This window comes from Humulus lupulus, chromosome X (genome assembly GCF_963169125.1).
Source record: "Humulus lupulus chromosome X, drHumLupu1.1, whole genome shotgun sequence".
Taxonomy (NCBI): Eukaryota; Viridiplantae; Streptophyta; class Magnoliopsida; order Rosales; family Cannabaceae; genus Humulus; species Humulus lupulus.
Genome location: NC_084802.1, coordinates 233,542,488 through 233,548,702, shown reverse-complemented (window position 1 = coordinate 233,548,702; position 6,215 = coordinate 233,542,488).

The following is a 6,215-nucleotide window of genomic DNA, read 5'->3' as shown; positions in this document are numbered from 1 at the left end:
CCCTCCTGACGTAACAACCTAGATTCCCCCTGCGGATGAGCTCCTTAACTTCCTCCTTCAAGTGGATACACTCCGCCGTGGTGTGCCCGATATCCTTGTGGTACTGGCAGTATCTACTGGGATCCCTTTTGGACCGGTCCTTTCTCATTGGTGGGGGCTTCTTGAAGGGAACTCGGTCCTCATTGGTGAGGTAAATATGCTCCCTAGTATCTGTAAGGTTCGTATAGTAAGTGTAAGCCGCTTCCCTATGATCACTCCCCCGTTTGGTCTTTCTCTGCTGATCATCTCTCAACCCATCATACGCCCTTTTCTTCTTTGCTACATTCGACCCGTCGTTATCTGGGGGCTTCGTGTTGGACCCTTCCTTTCCTGCCTTTAGGTTTATGTGGCCATCCTCCACACGAATGTATTTCTGCGCCCTCTCGTAGAAGTCATCTAAGTCGGTGACTTCCCTCTTCAGCATGTTGTCCCACAACTTGCTTCCTGGGTGCACCCCGGCTGTAATGGCCATTTTTAACTCTCGGTGAATTAGGCTCCCCACTTTCGCGGCCTCCATATTGAACCTGTGAATGTAGCTCTTCAGGATCTCATTTTCCCCTTGCTTCACATTGGCCAGGCTGGTGCCTGGCATCGTGTAGTCCCGCACGACGTGGTGCTGTTGGAGGAATTCATCAGATTACTGCTGCCAAGACCTGATGGACCCCGACCTTAATCTTTTGAACCATTTGTAGGCGGGTCCTTTCAATGTGACGGTGAAGCAGTGGCATCTGGCTCCACTACCAATTCCTCTCAATTTCATCAGGTCGTTGAATGCGTCCAGGTGGTACTTTGGATCTGTGCTTCCTTCATAGGGGGTCATATTGGGTTCCTTAAAATTGGCAGGGAGTCGGATGGCCTGAATCTCCCTCACGAAGGGCGACTCATGGTCGAACTCTTCCTCAAAAGCCTGACCGCCTGAGGTGGTGACGATCTTGCTTCGCAGGTTCCTCATCTCCGTGTCCAGGTCCTGCCTCCTCTTGCTTAGAGAGTCCCTCAAAGCGGACGGGTTAAGATTGGCCTTTCCCTTGCCCTCTCAAGGCGCCATAGGGGGCGTGGTCCCTTTACCCGCCCTCTTTTTATTGAGCTCCTCCCTTAAATCCGAGGGTGCTCTTTTAAAGGTGACCTCGTTCCCGTTGCGAGGCCAGCGTTGGTCCTTGGTTCTGGTTTCTGGGCCTGCTTCGGTGGTTCAGGATGTTCGCGTTGCTTCGCTCAGGGAGTGTTACTGGTGGAGTGTCGGGTCCTCCCATCATCTACCGGTACAGTGGTCTCCACCCCCTCCTGACCTTTCTCTTTTCTCTTGGGCAAGGTCACGCTTGACTTATCCTGCAACAGGCCATTCAGAACCTCTTGCATGTTCTCCAGGGTGGTCTCTAACCTTTGGTTCTTACGGTGGAGCTCACGTATTTCTTCTTCATAGAATCAAGATTTCGAACTCGAGCTCACGGAATGGACCCGGGGATGTTTATCATGTCTACGCGTCGAGGGGCCAGGGTCTTGCTGGCTGGAGTTCGGTGCTTGTGGCGGTTTAGGGAGCGGGAATTCATTGGTATTCCCTGGTGGTGCCCTTGGAGGACTCCCTCCCGGCGGGACGGTCGGTGACGAGGCCTCTCTATCACCCTCAGGAACCTCAGGGTCCCTTGGAGGCTCCACATCTCTGGGTGGAGGGGGATCCTTCATGGAGGCCTTCAGCTGGACTCCGTTAAGGTGGACCTCCACCTCTCGTGGCTCCCTGAGTCGCTTCGAACATCTTGGCATTTCTTCTCACTAGAAGTAATGGTAGAACAGTAGCTTGGAACTTAAGTTCCCACAGATGGTGCCAAACTGTTGACGGTGAGAACTCATCAACTAAGTTAAGTTGGAAAAAATTGCAAAGTAAAGACTGTCACTAGAAAAGCCTTAGAAATTTAAGTATTAACTTAAGAACAATTGCAGAACAACAATGGAGAAATAAATTTTCATTCACAATGATGCCCTTGCTACAGTAAATTTTCCAACCCCCCTTTAGGTCGAGTTAGAGTTCATTTTATAGTAGGCTCTAATGGCCTTGGGTACATGGTGGTCCAGGGGACCAGATGGTACACGAGTACACTAACATGAGAGTGTGGTTCCAGGGGTAGTGGTGTCGGCTCTGGTACATGGTCAAAGTTCGTGGGAGCACCTCAGCTTTTGTACCCGATCATGACTCCACTACTTGTCTTATACGGGTGCCACTCCTCGTACTATTCCCAACCGCCACTATTTGTCGGGTACAGGTGTCAGGCCTGTCCCATGATCCCTGTAGGCATGTACGTACCCCTTTAGAGGTACCTTGTTCATATTCTTTTTGTCTCTTGTGGGCCACCTTGAACCCTGACACCATCCACGCGTGGCCTTACATCTAAAGGTTGCTGGGCTTCGCGCGGTCGTGGCTGAGTGCAAGGCGGGGCGACGACGGGTCCGCGCCTGGGCGCGAGCCTTTCTAGTGAAGCCCTGGGACGCTGAGCCTCGCGTGGGCGAGGCGCGACGCCGAGACGGGTCTTGCATGGCTGAGGGTGGCCTAGCGTGGCTGAGGTACGACGCCGAGAAGGGCCTCGCGTGGGCGAGGCGCGATGTTGAGACGGGTCTTGCATGGCCGAGGGTGGCCTCGCGTGGCCGAGGTTCGACGCCGAGAAGGGCCTCGCGTGGCCGAGGGTGGCCTCGCATGGGCGAGGCGCGACGCCGAGACGTGTCTTGCATGGCCAAGGGTGGCCTAGCATGGCCGAGGTGCGACGCCGAGAAGGGCCTCGCGCAGCCGAGGGTGGCCTCGTGTGGGCGAGGCGCGACGCCGAGACGGGTCTTGCATGGCCGAGGGTGGCCTCGCGTGGCCGAGGTGCGACGTCGAGAAGGGCCTCGCGTGGCTGAGGGTGGCCTCGCGTGAGCGAGGCGAGATGCCGAGATGGGTCGTGCATGGCCGAGGGTGGCCTCGCGTGGGCGTGCTGAGAGTGAAGCGGGGCTTCACGCCTGGACATGGCCGAGTGAGGCAGGGCCTCGCGCCTAGGCGCGTCTTGGATCTTTTGTGGGCGTGGAATATTGAGCATCCACATTAGCCTATTATCTAATTTTGGCCTCAAGGAAGTTACGTCCTTACTTCCCAGCCCATCCAATCACAGTCTTGACTGACTAGCCCCTTTGGCAAGTTTTGCAAAAGCCAGAGGCTGCAGGTCATTTGTTGAAATGGGCAGTCGAACTCGGGCAGTAATAAAAGGACAAGTCTTGGCTGACTTCATTGCTGAATTCACTGAACTCCCAGATAGCGAGCAGGGTGAAAAGCCTAATGCATCTGAGCCTCAAGTTGAAGCTCCTTCATGGAAACTATTCACAGACGAATCATCCAACGAATTCCACGCAAAATTAGGAGTGATATTGATAACGCCAGAAGGGCATCGATTTCACTGCGCAATTAGGTTTGATTTCACCGCTTCAAACAACGAAGCTGAATATGAAGCCCTACTCGTTGGATTAAGGTTAGCCAAAGATATGAACATAAAAGTGCTGGATATCTACAGTGATTCACAACTGGTAGTGAATCAGGTCTTAGGGGAGTACCAAGCTTGAGGCCTAAAAATGGTGGCTTATCTGAAAAAAACAAAGGATCTGTTGGCACAATTTGAAAAATATACCCTCCAGCAAATTCCTCGAGATCAGAATTCAAACGCGGATGCCTTAGCCAAACTCGCGAGTGCAAAATATGCTGACACTTTAAATATAGTGACAGTTGAGCGGCTATGCGCACCTAGCATACGAGCAGACGAAACCAGTATGGTGATCCAGTTAGCAGATACATGGGTGGCACCATACTTAGAATATCTCATGAACGACACACTACCAGCAGATAGAAACTGTAATGCCCCAAATTTCCTAATAAGGTTTAGGACCTTGATTAGGAGGCCGGGAGGGCCATAATTGATTTATTGTGTTATTAAATGATTATATGCATGTTTAGGTGTATTAAATATGCATGTGAATCCATTTCTGAGTAATTGGGTGATTTTCATATTTTGGCCATTTTGGGCATATTTGGCACATATGTGATATGTGTGCGGTGCTTTATTATTATTTGGTTATGCTAGGGTTACTCAACACAAGACGATCCTAGGAGGTAAGCTAGTGGGAAAGTCACAACGGGATTTATTCTTGACCCGGAGTGAGTCAAGGGGTATTTAGAGCATTACCGGGTTATTGGGTAATAGGAATGAATATTTGGTGATAAATTGGGAATTAGTAAGATCAGGGGGAAATTATGGAGGTTTTGACTATTTTGTCCCCGGGGCTGTTTTCGGGACCTCGAGTGTTAGGATTTGGTTGAGGCTACTTAAGCTTGAAGTAACCTTTTAAAAGAATAAAAAGAATGTTCTGTACGTTCTCTCTCCCTCTAAGTTTCCTTTTCGTCTCCCGATCGTATTTTCGAAGGTAATTTGAGTTCTAGGACTCGGAATCAAGCAAGGATCGAGGCATAGCGATCCTAGGAGAGATTAGAAGCTTATTAGCTGGATGATTTAGTTGGAAACAATTCAATTGTAGGTAATTAAAGTTTTAAGTTTTTAAAAGTTTTTAAGCTTGAATTGGATTTTGTATTTTGTATTTTGATGAGTTTGTAATTGATTTGAGACTTGGGTTTTGTTGGTTTTGGATGATGGGGATGTTTGGGAACTTTGATTTTTGAGTTTTGAGATGTTTGGATATGTTTTTGGGAGGTTTTAAAAGGTTGAAAACGGGGAAAAATGGCTGGTTCGAGGTAGGGCCGCAGCCCAGGCTTGAAGAAGTAGGTGAAGGTTCTGTTTTGCCTAAGGGCCGCGGCGCTTGCCGGGAGGGCCGCGGCGCTTGGTGCCATTTTTGGCCAAATTGATGTTTTGAGCATGGGAACTTAACTCTAAGGGCCTGAGATCGATCCTACTACCTAGTTGAGTGGGATTTGTTGTCCCGGAGGCTTGGGTTGGGTTTGGAAGTATTTATTTACTCATTTTGATGAGGTTTTATATTATGGTTGTGACTAGGTTATCACTAGGGGCTTGGAATCAGGATCATGCTTGTGGCTCATTTATTGGTAACCTGTGCTTGGACAAAAGTTAAGAAAACTGTACCCTGTGTATATGTGACATGCATGGTTATTCTTGATGCATGTTGGATGTTTAAATGTAATGTACGAGAAACATGTGATTAGGACATGCTTTGTATATTGTTCAGAGCTTGAGCCTCTGTGTTTATGCATGATCCTAGTTGTGCTAGTAATTATTGAGTAAGCATGCTGAATGCCCTGTATTCGGTTATTTGACATATGATATATGTTTGGTGGCATTGCTTACTTGTGTATGGCAGTGACTTATTAGTCAGAATTGGCAATGGTGTCAGATCCATCTGTGAAGCTGTGATTTACTAGTTAAGTTCACAACGGGTTGAACACTGGTCGTGTTTTATTGACCTAAGAGTAAAAAACGGCATAAGCGTCGAGGACGCAGGGCTGAATGAAGATTAGATCTAATCGATATCAACGTTGAATGACTCATATGGGGTATTAATGCTGGACCGACCTGAAGGTCAATGAAAATTATAAGCGCTTGGCTAGTCTAGGACTAGTTACTCAGAGCCAGGGCCTAAGGCCTAGGTGACTCCTTGTCACATGGCTAGGGAACAATGTTCCATAGTTATGACTCTAGGGTCATGAGGAAGGTTATGTTGGTGACTAATCATCATGCACCTATCCTGTTTAAGCTAGTGAAAGGATCACTTATTTATAAAGGGAACGGAACCCACCTTAGTGACTTGTACCACTGTCACTCTTTTATTCAAGGCTATCAGCCCGGTATGGTTACCGGAACCACCAGTGTTAAATCACTTATCTGATTGAGATTGACTTGATAGTCATCCACTCAGGAGGGCAGGATTTCTTATCCTAGATACCCATCATTACGTGGATTTGTTGCCTGCTTGACTAGGGCTATATCTGCTAGGCGTGTGCTTATGATTTGATGACATGTTATTACTATTCATGAGCATATTGAGTTTTCTTGCTAGGCTTCGGCTCACGGGTGCTATGTGGTGCAGGTAAAGGCAAAAGAAAGCTGGACCATCCTTGAGTTGGAGAGCTTAGGTGGCGATGTGTACATATGCAGCTGCTCGACCACCACGGCCGAGGTTTGAAGAGGAACTAGGGTTTAACT